Raw genomic sequence first — 24,827 nt, 5'->3', positions numbered from 1 at the left:
GTAATAATATCAGCTCTTTTTTCGAAGCTTTGTATTTAGTTTTGAAAACATTTGTCATTTATAGCAGTGAAATTTCCTTTAAGAGTGCTCAATGTATGAGTTCATCTTGGGAGTTATTTGAAAAATATAAATTTCTGTTATGCAATCAAAAATTTTCTTTGAGACTGCAAAATAGATAAGTACAGCTCTGTAGTGAGTTTTAAAAGTGTGTATTACGAGTATGCTGGAAAAGTAATTACCAGAGTGCTTAATACTGTGGTAGAGTTCTGTGGAAAGATTTGAAAGAATTTTTCTCATTTATGCTCGACAGATTTACTTTGAGTAAAGCTCTTTCGTACGTTTAAACAATATATATATATATATGTCAATGATGTTTGCATGCGCTCCATAGTTTAATATAGCTGTGTAGTAAATTTAAAAATTGCTTTGTTTAATTATGTAAGACGATTTTACTTTAAGAGTGCTCAATGCATTTATAGAGCTTTGTAGTAAGATTTGGAAACATTTTGGCAATTATTTTAGACAAATCTACTTCCAGAGTGCTCAATATATTAGTAGAGCTAAATAAAACATTTGAGAAACAGATATGGCATTTCAACTGCTTAAATTTATTTTGACAGAGTTCAATACATAAGTAGAGCTAAATATAGACTTTCAAAAAACATGTATGGCAATTCAGCTACACGAATATACTTTGAGAGTGCTCAATACATTAGTAGACGAAAGCATAAAATTCAGAAAGCATGAAGAGCTCTGCAGTATGTTTTGAAAACCTAAAGGCATAGATATACTGTAAGTTTATAAAATATATATATGACAAGTATTTGAAACAAGTTTCCTATTTGAGTGCCTAATATATTTGAGAGCTCTATGGTAACTTTAAAAAACATATTTCAAAATTATGTTAGACAAATTGTCTTTGAGAGTGCTCATTTCTAAGTAGACTTCTGTAGAAAATTTTTGAGACATGTTCAGCAATTTAAGTTCATATCAGTTAATAAATAGAGCTATATAGTGAGTTTTTCAAATTTATATGGACTTATCCTAGTTAACTCGTGTAGCTGTGCAATACATAAGTAGAGTTCTGCGTTAGTTTTGGGGTATGGTTCTCACTTTATTAGGGCAATTACTTGGACACATTATACTCTGGACAGATCCCTTGAGGACAACCAAAGGTACCGTTTTTTTCCACTCTGCTGAATAAGACTCATCCGTCTTGGTTCACTCTTGGGACATTAAAACAAAAACGGTGAAGAATTAAAAAAAAAGAATGCAAAAATGTAAATGTCTTTGCAAGTCATTCATTTTCACTTTCATAACAAAAAAAAACATCTGTAAGAACTTGATAAAAGAATGCACAAACAATAAAATACAACTTTGCTGTCTTGGAATCTGAAATCAGTAGAAACTTCCCCTACTGAAATTCCCACACACCTCAAAAAAAAAAAAAAAAGAATCCTTCCCAATGCAATACTTTTCAAGCAATTACAGTGTCAAACTTGGTACTGCAATGACTCTGTAAACTGAAAAATATATGTATAAAAACAAAGGTAAAGCAAAATTGATTCATGTTAACACCTCTCCCAACACCACAGATTAACTACAAAAATACTTGATAAAGCAAAACACAATTACAAATGTGTATGGAAAAAATTAAAATTAAAAAAATTAAAAAAAATCAACCAAGCAATGGCTCATGATTTTCTGGTGTTTGATGGAATGTGAGTAGGCATACAGCCTGGATAATTTTCCAAGGTAAGTGATGATATTCATCATTATTGTCTTTTTGGATTAGTTCAGATATATCTCATAACTATAATTGTTTTATGTATATATTTATATGTCTAGATGTTATGTGTGCTATTTGAATGTTCCCTATAGAAAAAATCAACATAAAATCTAAAAGTGTATTCTGATGTAAAATTAACCAGTAAAAACAATGCTTGTGTTTCTGATACACCAACTATTTCTTATTAGCATATAAGTTGAATCATGAAATTTATCTCCCTTGCCTGTCTCTCTTTATACCTCTGTATTTCTCTAGATCTGTCTATCTCTCTTTTCTTATTCTTTATCTCTATTCCCCGTCTTGCCATCCCCTATGTGCGAACTTATATATTTCAACATGTCTAGATTGATAAGCTTCTCATTTACCGGTACCAAACTCCCTTTTTAAAGTTATAAGTTTTAACTTGAATACACGTTGATATGTCAAGGTAACAGTAGGTATCGATCGGGCACATCCAGACGCCAACCTACACGGTGCAGAGAAAAAACAGAAAGAAAACTAAGTCCCGATGTGCCTAGCAGATTAGAAGGCATTTTGCTACGCCTACATGGATCCAACATAGCAGTAGGCGTCGATCGGGCACTTCCAGACACTTACTTACACTGTGTTGAACTTATAAATTTTCAATGGAATACACGTTGACATGTGTTGGTCTAGTATCTCCTCATCTACCTATACCTACGTCCCCCCCCTGTTTGGACTTAGAAATTTTCAATTGAATACACGTTGACTTGCCTTGGCCTATAGACTTGTCATCTACCTATATCTACATCCCCTCTTGTTTGGACTTAGAAATTTTCAATTGAATACACGTTGTCTTGCCTTGGTCTATAGGATTCTGTTCTACCTATACCTTCGTCCCCTCTTGTTTGGACGTAGAAATTTTCAATTGAATACACGTTGACTTGACTTGGTCTATAGGATTGTCATCTACCTATACCTACATCCCCTCTTGTTTGGACTTAGAAATTTTCAATTGAATACAATCTGAGATGCCTTGGTCTATAGGATTGTCACCTACCTATACCTACATCCCCACTTGTTTGGACTTAGAAATTTTGAATTAAATACAATCTGAGATGCCTTGGTCTATAGGATTGTCACCTACCTATACCTGCATCCCCTCTTGTTTGGACTTAAAAATTTTGAATTAAATACAATCTGAGATGCCTTGGTCTATAGGATTGTCATCTACCTATACCTGCATGCCCTCTTGTTTGGACTTAGAAATTTTCAATTGAATACAATCTGAGATGCCTTGGTCTATAGGATTGTCACCTACCTATACCTACATCCCCTCTTGTTTGGACTTAGAAATTTTCAATTGAATACAATCTGAGATGCCTTGGTCTATAGGATTCTCATCTTCCTATACCTACGTCCCCTCTTGTTTGGACTTAGAAATTTTCAATTGAATACAATCTGAGATGCCTTGGTCTATAGGATTGTCACCTACCTATACCTACGTCCCCTCTTGTTTGGACTTAGAAATTTTCAATTGAATACACGTTGACTTGACTTGGTCTATAGGATTCTTACCTATCTATACCTACATCCCCTCTTGTTTGGACTTAGAAATTTTCAATTGAATACAATCTGAGATGCCTTGGTCTATAGGATTGTCACCTACCTATACCTACGTCCCCTCTTGTTTGGACTTTGAAATTTTAAATTGAATACAATCTGAGATGCCTTGGTCTATAGGATTGTCACCTACCTATACCTACGTCCCCTCTTGTTTGGACTTTGAAATTTTCAATTGAATACAATCTGAGATGCCTTGGTCTATAGGATTGTCACCTACCTATACCTACATCCCCTCTTGTTTGGACTTAGAAATTTTCAATTGAATACAATCTGAGATGCCTTGGTCTATAGGATTGTCACCTACCTATACCTACGTCCCCTCTTGTTTGGACTTAGAAATTTTCAATTGAATACACGTTGACTTGACTTGGTCTATAGGATTCTTACCTATCTATACCTACATCCCCTCTTGTTTGGACTTAGAAATTTTCAATTGAATACAATCTGAGATGCCTTGGTCTATAGGATTGTCACCTACCTATACCTACGTCCCCTCTTGTTTGGACTTAGAAATTTTCAATTGAATACAATCTGAGATGCCTTGGTCTATAGGATTGTCACCTACCTATACCTACGTCCCCTCTTGTTTGGACTTAGAAATTTTAAATTGAATACAATCTGAGATGCCTTGGTCTATAGGATTGTCACCTACCTATACCTACGTCCCCTCTTGTTTGGACTTTGAAATTTTCAATTGAATACAATCTGAGATGCCTTGGTCTATAGGATTGTCACCTACCTATATCTACATCCCCTCTTGTTTGGACTTAGAAATTTTCAATTGAATACACGTTGACTTGTCTTGGTCAATAGGATTCTCATCAACCTATACCTACATCCCCTCTTGTTTGGACTTAGAAATTTTCAATTGAATACACGTTGACTTGACTTGGTCTATAGGATTCTTACCTATCTATACCTACATCCCCTCTTGTTTGGACTTAGAAATTTTCAATTGAATACAAACTGAGATGCCTTTGTCTATAGGATTGTCAGCTACCTATACCTACATCCCCTCTTGTTTGGACTTAGAAATTTTAAATTGAATACAATCTGAGATGCCTTGGTCTTTAGGATTGTCACCTACCTATACCTACATCCCCTCTTGTTTGGACTTAGAAATTTTCAATTGAATACAATCTGAGATGCCTTGGTCTATAGGATTGTCACCTACCTATACCTACGTCCCCTCTTGTTTGGACTTAGAAATTTTCAATTGAATACAATCTGAGATGCCTTGGTCTATAGGATTGTCACCTACCTATACCTACGTCCCCTCTTGTTTGGACTTAGAAATTTTCAATTGAATACACGTTGACTTGACTTGGTCTATAGGATTCTTACCTATCTATACCTACATCCCCTCTTGTTTGGACTTAGAAATTTTCAATTGAATACAATCTGAGATGCCTTGGTCTATAGGATTGTCACCTACCTATACCTACATCCCCTCTTGTTTGGACTTAGAAATTTTCAATTGAATACAATCTGAGATGCCTTGGTCTATAAGATTGTCACCTACCTATACCTACGTCCCCTCTTGTTTGGACTTAGAAATTTTCAATTGAATACAATCTGAGATGCCTTGGTCTTTAGGATTGTCACCTACCTATATCTACGTCCCCTCTTGTTTGGACTTAGAAATTTTCAATTGAATACAATCTGAGATGCCTTGGTCTATAGGATTGTCACCTACCTATACCTACGTCCCCTCTTGTTTGGACTTAGAAATTTTCAATTGAATACACGTTGACTTGACTTGGTCTATAGGATTCTTACCTATCTATACCTACATCCCCTCTTGTTTGGACTTAGAAATTTTCAATTGAATACAATCTGAGATGCCTTGGTCTATAGGATTGTCACCTACCTATACCTACGTCCCCTCTTGTTTGGACTTTGAAATTTTAAATTGAATACAATCTGAGATGCCTTGGTCTATAGGATTGTCACCTACCTATACCTACGTCCCCTCTTGTTTGGACTTAGAAATTTTCAATTGAATACAATCTGAGATGCCTTGGTCTATAGGATTGTCACCTACCTATACCTACGTCCCCTCTTGTTTGGACTTAGAAATTTTCAATTGAATACACGTTGACTTGACTTGGTCTATAGGATTCTTACCTATCTATACCTACATCCCCTCTTGTTTGGACTTAGAAATTTTCAATTGAATACAATCTGAGATGCCTTGGTCTATAGGATTGTCACCTACCTATACCTACATCCCCTCTTGTTTGGACTTAGAAATTTTCAATTGAATACACGTTGACTTGTCTTGGTCAATAGGATTCTCATCAACCTATACCTACATCCCCTCTTGTTTGGACTTAGAAATTTTCAATTGAATACAATCTGAGATGCCTTGGTCTATAGGATTCTTACCTATCTATACCTACATCCCCTCTTGTTTGGACTTAGAAATTTTCAATTGAATACACGTTGACTTGACTTGGTCTATAGGATTCTTACCTATCTATACCTACGTCCCCTCTTGTTTGGACTTAGAAATTTTCAATTGAATACACGTTGACTTGACTTGGTCTATAGGATTCTTACCTATCTATACCTACATCCCCTCTTGTTTGGACTTAGAAATTTTCAATTGAATACAATCTGAGATGCCTTGGTCTATAGGATTGTCACCTACCTATACCTACGTCCCCTCTTGTTTGGACTTAGAAATTTTCAATTGAATACACGTTGACTTGACTTGGTCTATAGGATTCTTACCTATCTATACCTACATCCCCTCTTGTTTGGACTTAGAAATTTTCAATTGAATACAATCTGAGATGCCTTGGTCTATAGGATTGTCACCTACCTATACCTACATCCCCTCTTGTTTGGACTTAGAAATTTTCAATTGAATACAATCTGAGATGCCTTGGTCTATAAGATTGTCACCTACCTATACCTACGTCCCCTCTTGTTTGGACTTAGAAATTTTCAATTGAATACAATCTGAGATGCCTTGGTCTATAGGATTGTCACCTACCTATATCTACGTCCCCTCTTGTTTGGACTTAGAAATTTTCAATTGAATACACGTTGACTTGACTTGGTCTATAGGATTCTCATCAACCTATACCTACATCCCCTCTTGTTTGGACTAAGAAATTTTCAGTTGAATACACGGTGACTTGCCTTGGTCTATAGGATTGTCATCAACCTATACCTACGTCCCCTCTTGTTTGGACTTAGAAATTTTCAATTGAATACAATCTGAGATGCCTTGGTCTATAGGATTGTCACCTACCTATACCTACGTCCCCTCTTGTTTGGACTTAGAAATTTTCAATTGAATACACGTTGACTTGACTTGGTCTATAGGATTCTTACCTATCTATACCTACATCCCCTCTTGTTTGGACTTAGAAATTTTCAATTGAATACAATCTGAGATGCCTTGGTCTATAGGATTGTCACCTACCTATATCTACATCCCCTCTTGTTTGGACTTAGAAATTTTCAATTGAATACACGTTGACTTGCCTTGGTCTATAGGATTGTCATCTACCTATACCTACGTCCCCTCTTGTTTGGACTTAGAAATTTTCAATTGAATACACGTTGACTTGCTTTGGTCTGTAGGATTGTCACCTACCTATACCTACATCCCCTCTTGTTTGGACTTAGAAATTTTCAGTTGAATACACGGTGACTTGCCTTGGTCTATAGGATTGTCACCTACCTATACCTACATCCCCTCTTGTTTGGACTTAGAAATTTTCAATTGAATACACGTTGACTTGCTTTGGTCTGTAGGATTGTCACCTACCTATACCTACATCCCCTCTTGTTTGGACTTAGAAATTTTCAATTGAATACACGTTGACTTGCTTTGGTCTATAGGATTCTCATCTACCTATACCTACATCCCCTCTTGTTTGGACTTAGAAATTTTCAATTGAATACAATCTGAGATGCCTTGGTCTAAAGGATTGTCACCTACCTATACCTACATCCCCTCTTGTTTGGACTTAGAAATTTTCAATTGAATACAATCTGAGATGCCTTGGTCTAAAGGATTGTCACCTACCTATACCTACATCCCCTCTTGGTTGGACTTAGAAATTTTCAATTGACTACACGTTGACTTGCCTTGGTCTATAGGATTGTCATCTACCTATACCTACGTCCCCTCTTGTTTGGACTTAGAAATTTTCAATTGAATACACGTTGACTTGACTTGGTCTATAGGATTCTTACCTATCTATACCTACATCCCCTCTTGTTTGGACTTAGAAATTTTCAATTGAATACAATCTGAGATGCCTTGGTCTATAGGATTGTCACCTACCTATACCTACGTCCCCTCTTGTTTGGACTTAGAAATTTTCAATTGAATACACGTTGACTTGACTTGGTCTATAGGATTCTTACCTATCTATACCTACATCCCCTCTTGTTTGGACTTAGAAATTTTCAATTGAATACAATCTGAGATGCCTTGGTCTATAGGATTGTCACCTACCTATACCTACATCCCCTCTTGTTTGGACTTAGAAATTTTCAATTGAATACACGTTGACTTGTCTTGGTCAATAGGATTCTCATCAACCTATACCTACATCCCCTCTTGTTTGGACTTAGAAATTTTCAATTGAATACAATCTGAGATGCCTTGGTCTAAAGGATTGTCACCTACCTATACCTACATCCCCTCTTGTTTGGACTTAGAAATTTTCAATTGAATACAATCTGAGATGCCTTGGTCTAAAGGATTGTCACCTACCTATACCTACATCCCCTCTTGGTTGGACTTAGAAATTTTCAATTGACTACACGTTGACTTGCCTTGGTCTATAGGATTGTCATCTACCTATACCTACGTCCCGTCTTGTTTGGACTTAGAAATTTTCAATTGAATACACGTTGACTTGACTTGGTCTATAGGATTCTTACCTATCTATACCTACATCCCCTCTTGTTTGGACTTAGAAATTTTCAATTGAATACAATCTGAGATGCCTTGGTCTATAGGATTGTCACCTACCTATACCTACGTCCCCTCTTGTTTGGACTTAGAAATTTTCAATTGAATACACGTTGACTTGACTTGGTCTATAGGATTCTTACCTATCTATACCTACATCCCCTCTTGTTTGGACTTAGAAATTTTCAATTGAATACAATCTGAGATGCCTTGGTCTATAGGATTGTCACCTACCTATACCTACATCCCCTCTTGTTTGGACTTAGAAATTTTCAATTGAATACACGTTGACTTGTCTTGGTCGATAGGATTCTCATCAACCTATACCTACATCCCCTCTTGTTTGGACTTAGAAATTTTCAATTGAATACAATCTGAGATGCCTTGGTCTATAGGATTCTTACCTATCTATACCTACATCCCCTCTTGTTTGGACTTAGAAATTTTCAATTGAATACACGTTGACTTGACTTGGTCTATAGGATTCTTACCTATCTATACCTACGTCCCCTCTTGTTTGGACTTAGAAATTTTCAATTGAATACACGTTGACTTGACTTGGTCTATAGGATTCTTACCTATCTATACCTACATCCCCTCTTGTTTGGACTTAGAAATTTTCAATTGAATACAATCTGAGATGCCTTGGTCTATAGGATTGTCACCTACCTATACCTACGTCCCCTCTTGTTTGGACTTAGAAATTTTCAATTGAATACACGTTGACTTGACTTGGTCTATAGGATTCTTACCTATCTATACCTACATCCCCTCTTGTTTGGACTTAGAAATTTTCAATTGAATACAATCTGAGATGCCTTGGTCTATAGGATTGTCACCTACCTATACCTACATCCCCTCTTGTTTGGACTTAGAAATTTTCAATTGAATACAATCTGAGATGCCTTGGTCTATAAGATTGTCACCTACCTATACCTACGTCCCCTCTTGTTTGGACTTAGAAATTTTCAATTGAATACAATCTGAGATGCCTTGGTCTTTAGGATTGTCACCTACCTATATCTACGTCCCCTCTTGTTTGGACTTAGAAATTTTCAATTGAATACACGTTGACTTGACTTGGTCTATAGGATTCTCATCAACCTATACCTACATCCCCTCTTGTTTGGACTAAGAAATTTTCAGTTGAATACACGGTGACTTGCCTTGGTCTATAGGATTGTCATCAACCTATACCTACGTCCCCTCTTGTTTAGACTTAGAAATTTTCAATTGAATACAATCTGAGATGCCTTGGTCTATAGGATTGTCACCTACCTATACCTACGTCCCCTCTTGTTTGGACTTAGAAATTTTCAATTGAATACACGTTGACTTGACTTGGTCTATAGGATTCTTACCTATCTATACCTACATCCCCTCTTGTTTGGACTTAGAAATTTTCAATTGAATACAATCTGAGATGCCTTGGTCTATAGGATTGTCACCTACCTATATCTACATCCCCTCTTGTTTGGACTTAGAAATTTTCAATTGAATACACGTTGACTTGCCTTGGTCTATAGGATTGTCATCTACCTATACCTACGTCCCCTCTTGTTTGGACTTAGAAATTTTCAATTGAATACACGTTGACTTGCTTTGGTCTGTAGGATTGTCACCTACCTATACCTACATCCCCTCTTGTTTGGACTTAGAAATTTTCAGTTGAATACACGGTGACTTGCCTTGGTCTATAGGATTGTCACCTACCTATACCTACATCCCCTCTTGTTTGGACTTAGAAATTTTCGATTGAATACACGTTGACTTGCTTTGGTCTGTAGGATTGTCACCTACCTATACCTACATCCCCTCTTGTTTGGACTTAGAAATTTTCAATTGAATACACGTTGACTTGCTTTGGTCTATAGGATTCTCATCTACCTATACCTACATCCCCTCTTGTTTGGACTTAGAAATTTTCAATTGAATACAATCTGAGATGCCTTGGTCTAAAGGATTGTCACCTACCTATACCTACATCCCCTCTTGTTTGGACTTAGAAATTTTCAATTGAATACAATCTGAGATGCCTTGGTCTAAAGGATTGTCACCTACCTATACCTACATCCCCTCTTGGTTGGACTTAGAAATTTTCAATTGAATACAATCTGAGATGCCTTTGTCTAAAGGATTGTCACCTACCTATACCTACATCCCCTCTTGTTTGGACTTAGAAATTTTCAATTGAATACACGTTGACTTGCCTTGGTCTATAGGATTCTGTTCTACCTATACCTTCGTCCCCTCTTGTTTGGACTTAGAAATTTTCAATTGAATACACGCTGGGATGACTTGGTCTATAGGATTGTCACCTACCTATACCTACGTCCCCTCTTGTTTGGATTTAGAAATTTTCAATTGACTACACGTTGACTTGCCTTGGTCTATAGGATTGTCATCTACCTATACCTACATCCCCTCTTGTTTGGACTTAGAAATTTTCAATTGAATACACGTTGACTTGACTTGGTCTATAGGATTGTCATCTACCTATACCTACATCCCCTCTTGTTTGGACTTAGAAATTTTCAATTGAATACACGTTGACTTGACTTGGTTTATAGGATTGTCATCTACCTATACCTACATCCCCTCTTGTTTGGACTTAGAAATTTTCAATTGAATACACGTTGACTTGACTTGGTCTATAGGATTGTCATCTACCTATACCTACATCCCCTCTTGTTTGGACTTAGAAATTTTCAATTGAATACACGTTGACTTGACTTGGTCTATAGGATTGTCATCTACCTATACCTACATCCCCTCTTGTTTGGACTTAGAAATTTTCAATTGAATACACGTTGACTTGCCTTGGTCTGTAGGATTGTCACCTACCTATACCAACATCCCCTCTTGTTTTGACTTAGAAATTTTCAATTGAATACACGTTGACTTGCCTTGGTCTGTAGGATTGTCACCTACCTATACCTAGCGAAACTTAACTGCAGGATATGTTTGACCTCATTATCATTAAAATCGCGCATTTAAGTTTTAATTGTTAAATCCAATCGCTTTTCTGTTGCTCTGCCGTGGATTTTTTTCCACCTTTGCCACAAGGTTCCAGGTTCGATCCTACTTACCTACCTACCTACCTACCTACCAAAACTTTTTTTCTTTTACCAGACAAGCAACGCCGGCAGTTTTTTTTTTTTGTGATCCCCCCCCCAACATACACACCTTCAAACACCTGGGCAACGCCAGATACCCCACTAGTCTATAATATAAATCTCACCTGTTTGTTTAAATGTATGTATGTATGTCTCGCAAAAACTTTCAACAGAGGCGATGGATTTTCACAAAATTCGTATCATTTTGAAGCATGACCCTTCGGACGACAAATATAGAAAAATTGACCAAAAACATTAATTCCTTCACCCTCAACTGGGCACTTTTCTACAAGAAGGGGTCGCTTTTTTCACTGATATTTTCGAAAGTCATCGTCTCTTTTTGATTGACTAGCCTTAATTTAAACCTATATCACTTCCAGTTTGGAGACTGGCGCAATAGCTAACACGTCACATTTTTTTTCACTTTCTTTTCCTCCTTCGCGGTAGGGGTTCGAGCCTGCCTGCCTACTACCACTTTTTTTTTTTTGCTCAACTTACAGCATTTCCAACTGTCATGAACTGTTGCTAAACATATAGCCACTTCCTAAAAGTGCCTGCAAACAACTTTAAATATGTCTATATTCATTGTTCGATCCTTTTGTTATTCTCACTATCACATCTTGATTAACAATCATATATCAGCTTCCTTTTGTGTGCCTTTGTGAACAACTTTCTATCTATTATTTTGCTGATAAACCTATTTGTTCTTTTTCTCTTTTTTTTTCTCTTTCTTCCCCATTTCACAACACCATAGTAATAATTTTTTTTTTTCGTTATTAGGATGTTGTGAATGACTGCGGAAAATTGCAGAATCTCTTAATTGTGAAGGACTTGGACACACAGATGAAAAAGTCTACAACGTACAGAGCCTTGTACGACAAAACGCCATCATCGCCCATGAAATGTGCGACGCCACAGAAGAGGTCTCGATCGGCTGAACAGTTTGTAGAAGTCGACAAGTTTTTGAGGCGGAATAAGTCACCGCGTTTCAAGTGCGTATGAATGATAAATTTGTGAACGCTTTTGCACGCGTCTTGTCTCTCGTTGTTTCATTCTGCTAATTCAACATCCGGCCATCAACACGATATCGAAACGGACAATCGTCGCTTATGATATTAAAAGAAGGAAAACTTTCTTTCCTCTTTTTTTTTTCCACCACAAACAAGGCACAGTGCCACTTTGAAGTAGGGGGCTACTATCGAGGCCCTAAGTTGCAGGGGTATTATGAAGGGAGATAAGATGTTTGTTCACATCACATTTTTACTTCTGCATGTCAGTACAGTTGGGAAAGCAAAATCCCGGAAGGGAGTTCCGAAGTCTTGCAGTTCTGGGGAAGAAACTATTAGAGTAGAAGGCTTTTTTACATCTAGGGATCTTTACTGTGAAGGGGTGGGATTTAGCTGCTTGTCGGGTTTATCTGGGGTATTTATGTCGAGGGGGGGGGTACAAGTGCTTGTAGTTTGTTGGAGCATCCACCATTAAAATACTTGTAGAACAGGCAGAGGGATGAAGTTTAGATGAGTTCATGATCTATCAGGGTGTCAAGGAGTGAGAGACTAGTAGCAGATGCACCAGCCCAAATGTGGCAACAGTACTCCATACATGGGCGAATGGTGGCCTTAAAGAGGTACAGGATACTTTCAGGCGTAAGTAGTTTTCTAGCACCGTTGAGAGAGCCCACCTTCTTTGTCTTATTATTTTGTTTGTCTCATAAACAATGGCATATATATATATATATATATATATATATATATATATATATATTATATTTAGGGGATTAGAACAAGAGTCTAAAGAGCAGAGTATATTTTAATGTGTTACTAAATTCATTAATACAATTAAAAGAAAAGAAAACAAAACAGTGCTCGTTGTAATGTAGATATATAATAAGCTCGATAGACATACATGTCCTAAAGCTATTTCAATATTTAGTAAGATGATTGATAATTTATAATTAAAATTAAAAATCTGTTTCATAAGGAAGAACAAACAAAAGCAATAAATTGTACGATCGTTTCGGAAACAATGTTTTTATTGTGATAGACACTGAGTCTTAGACAATAATTTTATGATATAGTTTTTTGAGCAGTCTCATCAGCAGAAATTTTGGGTGGTGGTTTTTTAGACACCAAAAATAAACCTAGCATTTTTAAGTATATATATATATATATATATAAAACATTGAAAGAAGTTTGTGCGAATCGATCAACATTTCCATGTTATCATTGGGACTCCAAATGAATCTCACAGTCAGAAACCTAGAAATATATATTTAGTATACATCACAATAACTTTTATTTAAAAATATTTTGGCTACATATATGCAACCATTTCAGCTACAGCTTATCTAGGTTTAGCTTTTTCTAATAATTTTTTCCTTTTCTATTGTTCCCCCCAAATAAGGCCTATTTTAACTCATTTTATTGTTATGACCTTCCATTTATTGTGGTCCTGGATATAACCTTAAACTATATCCAGTGGTGAGGCCCCAACTTGTGGGTTTTGTGGAGTGTGGAGCCACCCTTTAATTGCCATTGCTCCCAGGTCCACTCTGACTCGGAGTGGTAGTACCTGTTAGGGTCCCAACTATGGGTTGAATAGAATCTGATTTAAAAAACAAATATACTCCATTAAAAATCGTTCCTCAAAATAACTAGATTCGGCATTAAATAACCTGAAAAAGGTTGATATGCCGCAAAACGAAAACCAACCAAAACACAACCAACAATCCATTTCTTGTCATAAATAATTTTACCAAGAATTCTTCATAAGTTTTGGTTTCGATTATAGCTACTGGCAGTCCATTAATCTATTTTTTAAAATATAATTTTATCAAGAATTCTTCATAAGTTTTGATTTTGGTTTCGCTTTTAGCTGATGGCACATTAGTAATGTTTTTTTTACAATTAATTTTATCAAGAATTCTTCATAAGTTGGGGTATTTTTTTTTTTTTTTTTTTTTTTTCAGGGATTTTATTTTATGCATATGGGAATTTCTCATACTCCGAGTTCACAAGGTAAACGTTAATGGTTAGAAACCATACAAACTAGCGATTCAGTTCGAAAAACAGGTAGTGTTGAGTGTTAAGCACCAAGAAAAAATGGCTGACGCAAGGAGATCACATTTTTGGAGTCTAGGTAATCGCTCAAAAATAGAAAATTAAACAAAATACAAACCCAGAGGCTTGTCAAAACATGGAGCCTCCCCAAGACGAGAGCCATCCATTTCAATTGATGCCAGATGGGGATCAGAGCGTTGATGATGTAAAGATAGAAGCTTGGTTTTGATGCATTAAAAGTGACCAGCCACCTCTTCCCCCATTGTACCACGCGCTCAAGATCAGAGGAGAGAGAATCAGAGAGAACTTTGTCATTTACAGCCTTTGATGTGTTGCCATAGATGGTCATGTCATCAGCATAGATGTCAACGAATGATTTAAGTATGTGTTTAGGGAGATCATTGATGTAGATCTGGAAGAGAGTTGGGCCCAGGATGGACCCCTGGGGGACTCCAGTATTAATACTGTGGGCCTCTGATTTCTGCCCATCAACCACTATTATGAGCCTATCAGAGAGAAATGATTTAATGACTGAGAAAACATTTCCAGTAATACCGTAACCTGAAATCTTGTGAAGTAGGCCCTTATGCCATACCTTATCGAAGGCAACAATATTCCATGCATGGATGAATCGCAGCTTTGTAAACATATAGGATGCTCTCTGGTGGGAGTAATTTTCTAGCACGGTACGGGGAGCCCACTTTCTTTGCAGCAGACTTTGCAATATCCTCAATGCATTTGTTCCACTTCATGTTGTCTGTGAATGTTAAGCTGAGGTGTTTGAAGGAAGAGTTCTCAGGCAGGGTGTTATTAGTCATAGCTATCAGTCACTGGGAACAAAGTCTTCTAATTGTTAAAGGAAAGCCGCTTAGTCTTAGTAGCATTAAATGTTACCATCTGTTTACGGCCCCATTCTACTAGGGACTGGAAGTCGTTTTCTAGGGATTCTGCCTGACAAAGTTTGCTGAAACATGTCTGCACATGTGTAGCTAAAGTGTTTGTATGAAGAAAAATTTATACTAAATATATAGCTCTATTTTTATCTTGAGCACTACTATATAAATGTAAGAATTCATTGGATTAACTCTAATGAAGAAAACATTGCCAGAATGATTTTTTTTTTAATTTAAAAAAGTTTGTTTCTTATATAAAATATATACACGCATACATCAATATATATTATATATATAAAAAAACGGGCCCCAGCTCTAATTAGGCCCTGTTTCTTACTGTTTTGTCCGAATGAAATGAAACTTTGGTTATAACTAGTTTATTATATTCAAAACATCACATCAAAACACTAGGGACTTTGGCCTTTTTTTCTCCGTTCTACAGCATATGTTCTAGATGGCATTTTTTTTTTTTTTTTTTTTTTTTGGTCACCCTGTAGAAAGAGGTTTGTGTTTACTATAAACTTTTTATGCAAATATTATGCAAGTATAAATCATGTAGAATATCTGCATTAATATAATTACACGTAATCTATATATATATATAAAAGCGAAAATGTGTGTGTGTGTACTTTTTGGACTTCTCGTGGGGGTAGGCGCTTAAAACTTTATATGCTGTCTAAATAATATCATGACTTAACGGGAGTCGCATGTATCTTTAATTTGCCCAACTTTTACGCGCTATTTTTGAGATTTTTTTTCAATCATCGTGTCTGTTACGCTTTTCAGTATAATAAAAGCAAATGATGGGGTGGGGGAAACAGAAACTGTCTTGCAGCGCAAATCGCGTCATGTTTGACCTTAATAAGGTCAAACATCTTGCAATTTAACTTTCTCGCACCTGACAATTTCACTTTATAAACGTTAAATTAAGACTGCTTTCCCTTCCTCATGGCCGAGATGGTTAGGTGTCTGAGTTTTTTCCCCCCTTTCGTTTCCACCTTCGCGTCAAGGCTTCGGGTTCGAGCCTACCTTCCTATTAAAACTTTTTTTTTTCTTTTACACCTCCAAACACCCGCCCAACGTTTTTTTTTTTTAACAGGGTTGTTTTATCTACCCCTCCCCCTCCAACAACACACCAACACACACACCTCCAAACACCCGGGCAACACCGGGTACCTCCGCTAGTAGTTAACTAAAGATGATCATCCCATAAGAAAAAAAAAACTAATCGGAAATTAATTAAAATGAGTGTTTAAAAGAATATGCATAATATTTGTGTAAAAAAAAAGTTAAATACAAACCTCTTTCTGTATATATTTATGTATGCGTATATATATTTGCTTTAAAAATTTTGCCTACCAAACTCCTATCAGTTTTTGGTCTACAGACATGAAACTTCATATATAAGGTATTCGAACCCATGTAAAACGTTATATTTGGGCTTTAGCCGGGGGGAAATTCGTACAAAAGTGTGAAAATGAAGAAAAAAAATTAAATTTGCCAGATGAAGATGAACGACAGCATTATGAATATGCATGCATAACGTAATAGCTATCGGGTCATGTTTTAATTTTTAGCCTTGCAGCAAACATGTCTTCATAGGTCAGTCATAAACGTCAAAGGAAAAAGTAAATCGTAAGCTAAACGTTTTTGTTTTGATTCTCAGTAGTGGCGCACAAATTTTTTTTTTTTTTTTATAAATCATTGCAATATATTTGGTCCAATATAATTAATAAATACAAAATCTGGATTAATCAAAATATCATATTTAAGCATATTTTACGATCGATACTTCTTTTGTATGCCTCGTCATCTCTTCCTCTGGAGTGTTCCATGCAGGATAGTCTGTACAAGTCATTCTGAACGTGTTGTGTGCCCATACCATCTGAGTTTCCTGTTCTTCACAGTGGTCAGTAGTTCTTTATAGTGACGCGATTGTTGAGTGACCTCTCTGCGAACTTCATTATTGGTAACATGGTTCTTGTATGACATTTCAAGGAGTCTTTTGGGGCATCTCATTTCTACTACTGTAGAGCCTCCTTTGTCAGTCTACGTTCAGCGTCCATGCTTTGCATGCGTAAAGCAGGATTAAGAGGATTAGCCCGTTCGGTAGCTTCGCTTTGTTTCCGAGAAAATTAAAAAAAAAATTTTTTTTTTTTTTTAATTTATTTTATTTTATTTTTTTTACATTTTCACCTCAAACAAGGCACATTGCCGCTTTGGTGTAGGGGGCTACTGGGGTACTATGTAGGGAGTTGGGCAGCAAGATGTCGGTTCACGTTACGCTTGACCTTCGACATGTCGGTACAGTTGGGGAAGCAGGGACCTGGAATGGAGTTCCAAAGTCTAGCGGTTCTGGTGAAGAAACTACTGGAGTAGAAAGATCTTTTACATCTAGGGATCTCTACTGTGTGGGGGTTGGATATTGCAGCCTGTCGGGTTTGTCGAGGGTGTTCACGTTGTAGGGGCAAACTACTTGCAGTTCATCAGAGCATTCACCATTAAAATACTTGTAGAACAGGCAGAGGGATGCAACATATCGTCTATAGAGGTACAGGATACTTTCAGGTGTTAGTAGTTTTCCAGCATGGTAGAGAGAGCGTATCTTCTTCACAGCAGTCTCTCAATGTAATTGTTCCAACTCATTTCCTGTGGAGGTTAGACTAAGGAGTTTAAAAGATGTACTTTCAGATAAAGAGTCATTGGGCATTACTATTGGTGGCAGAGAAGGTTTCTTGTAATTATTGAAGTGAACAAGTTTAGTCTTGGCAGCATTGAATCTGACCATCCATTTTTGTCCCCATTCTGCTACAGATTGGAGGTCATCCTCTAGTGTTTTTGCCATATCTTTAGATATGTGTTCATTTGTTTTCTTGTCGTGTCAGTTATAGAGTGTGGTGTCATCAGTATATATATATATATATATATATATATATATATATATATATATATATATATATAATCTTTAAGTTAAATGGGATAAAAAGAGCTGTTTACCCATCTCCTCAGAGGAAAAAATATTAGCAAATATTATAAATGGTTTATACCTAATTTGCTAAAAGCAATAAGCATAGAAAATCATAATTAAAAGTTTTTAAAGTTTTTTAATCCTAGAGTAAGGGAAATTATATATTGGTTCTGAATTTGTTTTCTTGTCGTGTCAGTTATAGAATGTGGTGTCATCAGTATATATAAGGACAACAAGAGTATGAAATGAAGACACAAAACTATATATAGGTAGATATAAAGTGGGTCATTTATTGAATAATCGAATACAGGCAAAATTTGGGGGATAGAAGGGACTCTTTATGCCAGGGCATTTCGAAGCCTAACGCTTCTTATCAGAAGAGTAGAGAAGGTGCTAGGTAGCATGGTGGGGATTATTCAATGAATGATCCACTCTATATCTACCTATATAAAGCATTGTGTCTTCATTTCATTCTCTTGTTGTCCTATTGTATAAGCTCCAATAATTATTGTTGAGCTTGGCATTATCCGGATAAGTCTCCTTTTGTGGAATTGACCTTCATCTTTTCTCTTTTACTTAAAGCAACATTATATATATATATATATATATATAAATCCAACGTTACTAATTTCCATAGATAAAGTAGCCACCAAAAGTTTTAATAATAAATACAAAAGTACTCAATACCGAAGTAGAGCAAGGTATACGCCTGAAGAGGTCTCTAGTTGCTAGTAACCAACTGACCGAAACATGCTCATTATTGTGTAGCAACATATTACTACTTATGTAGAAACATTGCGGCATTGAGCACTCTTGTATTAACCTTGTTAAACTTCATTGGTTGCTTAACCTCTGGAAAACAATAATCTCAGATTATATGAAATATATATATATATATGAGTAGGTAGTAGTTTGCTTGAAGCATTGTTGGTAAAGAAATATATAGAATTTTTTTTTTTTTAAGCCAAAGACAATGCGGGGAAAGACCGGAATTATGAAAGTAAAGAAAGAAAAACAAACAAAGGTAGATGGGTGTGCTTGAATAGAGGAGTGTCTAGCCTTTATTCGTCTATCTTTCCTCGCCTCAATGTATAATTAGTTATAACCAAGTTGTTGGTATGTCCGGTGTATGTAAAGTCCGTGGGTGGTATGGAACTTTGATTAATTTCGAGAGAAAGGGACTTCTCTTTTTCAAAATATAGACGAATAAAGGCTAGACACTCCTCTACTCAAGAACACTCGTCTACATTTGTTTGTTTTTCTTTCTTTACTTTCATAATTCCGGTCTTTCCCCGCATTGTCTCTGGCTTAAAAAAAAAAAAAATTATATATATATATCTCAGCTGACCAAAACATACTCATGAATATTTAGCAACATATAAATGCTTATGTAAAAACAAATAAAAACTATAGCTTGACCATATTTTGGTATTGAGCACTCTTGTATTAACCAATGTCATGTAGCCACATATTACTGCTTTTATTTATTATATATATATGAAAATGCATAAAAAATGAATACGAAAAGTTGAAAGTTTATAACTTTTCTGGATTCGTTTTCTATTGGTGACGTGCAGGAATACAAAATATTATGAAAAACATTTAAAAACTCACTGAGGAAGGCTGAAGGTACAATCGAAAATAGTTCTTGTAAAAAAAATTTTTTTCATGCAGGGTGACACCAAAAAAAAAAAAAAGGGACATTTAATTGTTTTTCTGAGCATTTTACAGTCAACGGAGAAAAAATGGCCAAAGACCCTAGTGTTTTGATGTGATGTTTTGAATATAATAAACTAGTTATGACCAAAGTTTCATTTCATTCGGACAAAACACTAAAAAACGAGGCCTAATTAGAGTTGGGGCCCCCCTTTTTTTTTTTTGGATTCGTTTTCTATTGGTGACGTGCAGGAATACAAAATATTATGAAAAACATTTAAAAACTCACTGAGGAAGGCTGAAGGTACAATCGAAAATAGTTCTTGTAAAAAAAATTTTTTTCATACAGGGTGACACCAAAAAAAAAAAAAAGGGACATTCAATTGTTTTTCTGAGCATTTTACAGTCAACGGAGAAAAAATGGCCAAAGACCCTAGTGTTTTGATGTGATGTTTTGAATATAATAAACTAGTTATGACCAAAGTTTCATTTCATTCGGACAAAACACTAAAAAACGAGGCCTAATTAGAGTTGGGGCCCCCCTTTTTTTTTTTTTTGAGTCACCTTGTAATAATATTTTGTATTCCTGCAGGTCATTAATAGAAAATAAATGTAGAAACGTTATAAACTTTTATATTTTCGTGTTCATTTTTTTATGCATTTTTGTATAAATATATACTTCCCAAGGAATACACGCGAATACGCACATATAATATACATATATTCATATATTATATGGTAAGAAAAAAAATAAGTTTATCTGAAAAATTGTTTTTCCAAAATAGTATTTTCTTCTTTAATGTTTTGTTTGTAATAAATAATTTTTTACTTTGATGAAATGTTCTCTTTTTTTTAAATATTAAATAAATTTTAATGTTTTTATTATTATTATTATTATTCCCTTTTTTTTAAAGCATATGAAATAAATTTTAATGCGTTTTTGATGGATTTTTTTATTGTTCCCTTTTTCCTTTATTTTTATTTTTTTTTTACATATCAAATAATTTTTTTTTTTCATTTGAAAACGTTTTGGGTAGAATTGGTTGAATTAAATGTGTTATTTTTTTGCTTGACGTTTAAAAAAATATTTTTTTTTGTAAAATATTTAGGTGTACTAAAAGTATTTTTTTTATTTATTTATTTTTATTTTTTTTAAAGAAATTATAACAGAATATCAAGCCATGAATGTATCAAATTCCGAGATTAAATACTAACATATGTCCAACGGCTTTAAGAAATTGATTTCTACGATAACCTATCTCTGCCCAGGCCTTTATCTCTCTTAACTCCATCCTTATCACTTTTTCCCATGTTTTCCTTGAACTTTTATGGAACTGACCCTTCTACATCTACTAACCAAAGAATTTTCATCTGTTCTTTCAATGTGACCATACCATCAAAGTCTACTTTTCTACACCCATCTCCCTATGTTGCATGTCAAGACTATGCACACACGCACACACATGCAGGACAGTCGGAAGCTAAAATGCACCCAGTGATATCGTGAAGCTGTCAAAACTGACGTCGCTGGAGGTGAATAGGTCAAATAATTGACCCCCACAGCTGTCTGGGTTGAAACACCTGCTAGAGAACAGATCAGTATATATATAAGCAGGTAAAACACGAGTCAAGCAGTCAAAAAGCGATAACAGCACGAGATGTTGCTGAATCTGCCACCTCCTGCTTCGCCCTCCATCTACTGGTTGGAAGCACGCACACGAGACAAGAAATAAAATAATAATTTTATATTTTTCTTACAAACGAATTTGTGTTGCGCGTTTGTTTTTCTTGGCTGACGAGAAACTATTGTTCAACCCGGCTACCATCACACCTGTTCTGACCAGATTTAATCTTCCTCTGATGTCATTAGGTCTAAGCCTATCGTTAATACACACATTACACATCCATCATATCATTCTCATATCATTCCTCTCCATGCAACACATATCCTCAACCCTTACTGTTAATGATTCATTTGCATACATCATTGCATTGCACACACATGCTTGATAGACACTTCTTGCTTTACATGCTGGTATGCGTTATATGGCCTTTAGAAACTGACCTTGCTACCTTAACTGTTCTACATCTACTAAACCAAGAACTCTCATCCATTTTTTTTTCAATGTGACCAAACCAACAAAGTCTCCTGTTCTCACACATCTCTCTATACTGTCCAGATTTCTCTAAGGTCCTCAGATCTAAGCTTGTCTTTAAGACTGGCATTACACATCCATCATATCATTCTCGTATCATTTCTCTCCATGCAACGCATGTCCTCAACCCTCACTGGTCTGATTTCACTTGCCATGCATCATCACTGTTCACATACAATAACCTCCTCTCTTGGTTGTTTGTCACTGGTAACGCTCTGCTGGTTAGTGATAACAAAAGTGTCCTGAAGTTACTCCATTTAATTCTTACGATCACAGTAGCATCTTCTGTGTTCAAATTGTATCACTAATGTATTCACAAACTGACCCTACTACCTCAACTGTTCTACATCTACTAGGACTGAATTGAGACATATTGTAACCCAAAAGAAGCAAGATCACTAACAACAATATTTAGTTACTTCCATGTATGTACCTATGACAAAACAAAAACATCATATTCCAAAAATCATATTTTGATCAAGTTTTATTTTTTAAATAAGAAAATCAAATTTTATGGCTAACTGAGTAGCGACTGTTTCATGTCGCCATGTTTGGTTTGGTTTGGTTTGGTTGTTTTACGGCATATCAACCCCTTTTTGGTTATTTAATGCCGAATCCAGTTATTTTGGAAATAGTATTCATGTTGCATCCAGTTATTTTGTAAAAGGTTTTTATTGTTCGAGCTTTTTGTATCTTTAATGAGTAGTTTGTAGTGTTTGGTTTGGTTGTTTTATAGTGGATTTTATCATTTTTATTCCCTGCCCTGCAGAACATGAATGAGTTTTGCAAAGGGAGAGGGAGGGAAAAAGGGTTACAGTATTAATTTTTGGTACATTTTAAGTTAAGAAGCCAGTCAGAAAGTGGGGGAGATTGGAAATGGGAAGAAGGAAAAAAGGGGTAAAATGTGGGTTTTTGGTTTTGCAGAACATAATTAAGTTTCGCAAAAGGAAGTAGAAAAAAAGAAAAAAAAGGGCATCAATATTAGTTGCATTTCGTCTCAGGAAGCCAATATCTTCAGACAGCCTAATCTGGTAGCACAAGCGCAATTTTTGAAAACAGGCTGAAGGAACAAACTCGGTTTTAGAAAGTGCCGCTGGAAAATGGTCGAATCCTTCTATCGATCCAGTAGATATCTCACTGCTGATGCAATTCTCTATCTATATAAGAGCCAGATACGTCCAAGGATGGAGTACTGTTGCCACATATGGGCAGGAGCTGCTAGAAAAGACTTGTCCTGCCTTGATAGAGTTCAAAATAGACTTCGGGGCCTGGTGGGAGATGTCCTTTTCTCTTCGCTGCAATCTCTGTCTCACAGAAGAGATGTTGCGAGTTTGTCTCTGCTTTATCGTTATTTTCATGGAAAGTGTTCGACTGAGCTTCAATCTATGGTCCCCCCTCGCCAAACTTTCACAAGAAACACTAGACTAGCTGAAAACATTATCAATAATTTTCCCCACTCTTTATCTGTACCTAAACCTAAACGTAGATTCCATGATCAAAGCTTCTTTCTTAGAACTACACGCCGTTTTCCTGCTTTCCAGCTTTCTATAATATGGTTGTCTTCAAGTCCAACGTGAACAAGTTTCTGATGAGCCGTTTCACTTAAGTTAACAAATTTACTGAACTTCCATTACTATCGATTACTATATTGTCCTTTTGACTACTCTACACTCTTTAACCCTTATCCTTGAGTGGCCTATCGGCCTTGATAAGTGGTGACGCCTATGTAAAAAAAAAAGGAAAAAAAGTGATTCTCAACATCGGGAAAGGGAGGGAGGGGGGTCATTGGAAAAACTCAAATTTGCTTAATGATTTTCTTTATAAAGATAAAACTACTTGCTCAATTTACGTAATTTTTGGAATATGACATGAAGATTTTTTTTTTTTTACTGTTTTTTTTATATAGGGAGAATTCTGGACAAGCACACAATGTTGGAAAAAAAATGCATTTTAATTTGTCAAATTAATCATAATTTGCAATTAACTCAACTAAGTGACTAATCTCTTAGTAAGTTTCTGGCTATCACTCCTACTCTCTCTCACTGTATGCTTGTCAATCACTCCCTATAAAAGCCAAGTACGTCCAAGGATGGAGTACTGCTGCCACATCTGGGCAGGAGCTTCTAAAAACAGCCTATCCTGCCTTGACAGAGTACAAAATAGACTTCGTGGCTTAGTGGGGTATGCCCTTTTCTCTTCCCTGCAACCTCTCTCCCACAGAAGAGACGCTGCGTGCCTGTCTTTGTTTTATCGTTATTTCCATGGCAGGTACTCGTCTGAGCTCAAATCTCTCGTCCCCCCCCTCATCAATCTTTCACGAGAAACACCGGTCTGGCTGAAACTACTGTCAATAATTTTCCCCACTCTTTATCTGTGCCTAAATCCAAACATAGATTGCATGAGCAAAGCTTCTTTCTTAGAACTGCACGCCAGTGGAACTCTCTGCTGCTTGCCTGTTTCCCATCTGACTACAACTTGGACGTCTTCAAGTCCAACATAAACAAACTCTTGACAAACCGCCCCCTTAAGTAAGACACTATCAACCCTCCCCCAATACTAATGATTACTACAATACTATCTCATTAATTACTGTACACGCAATAACCCTTATCCCTGAGTGGCCTTCGGGCCTTGATAAGTGGTGACCCCCATGTAAAAAAA

This window comes from Euprymna scolopes, chromosome 46 (genome assembly GCF_053919585.1).
Source record: "Euprymna scolopes isolate OS-2025 chromosome 46, ASM5391958v1, whole genome shotgun sequence".
Taxonomy (NCBI): Eukaryota; Metazoa; Mollusca; class Cephalopoda; order Sepiida; family Sepiolidae; genus Euprymna; species Euprymna scolopes.
The sequence above is the reverse complement of the archived record's forward strand: the minus strand, read 5'-3'. Positions refer to the sequence as shown.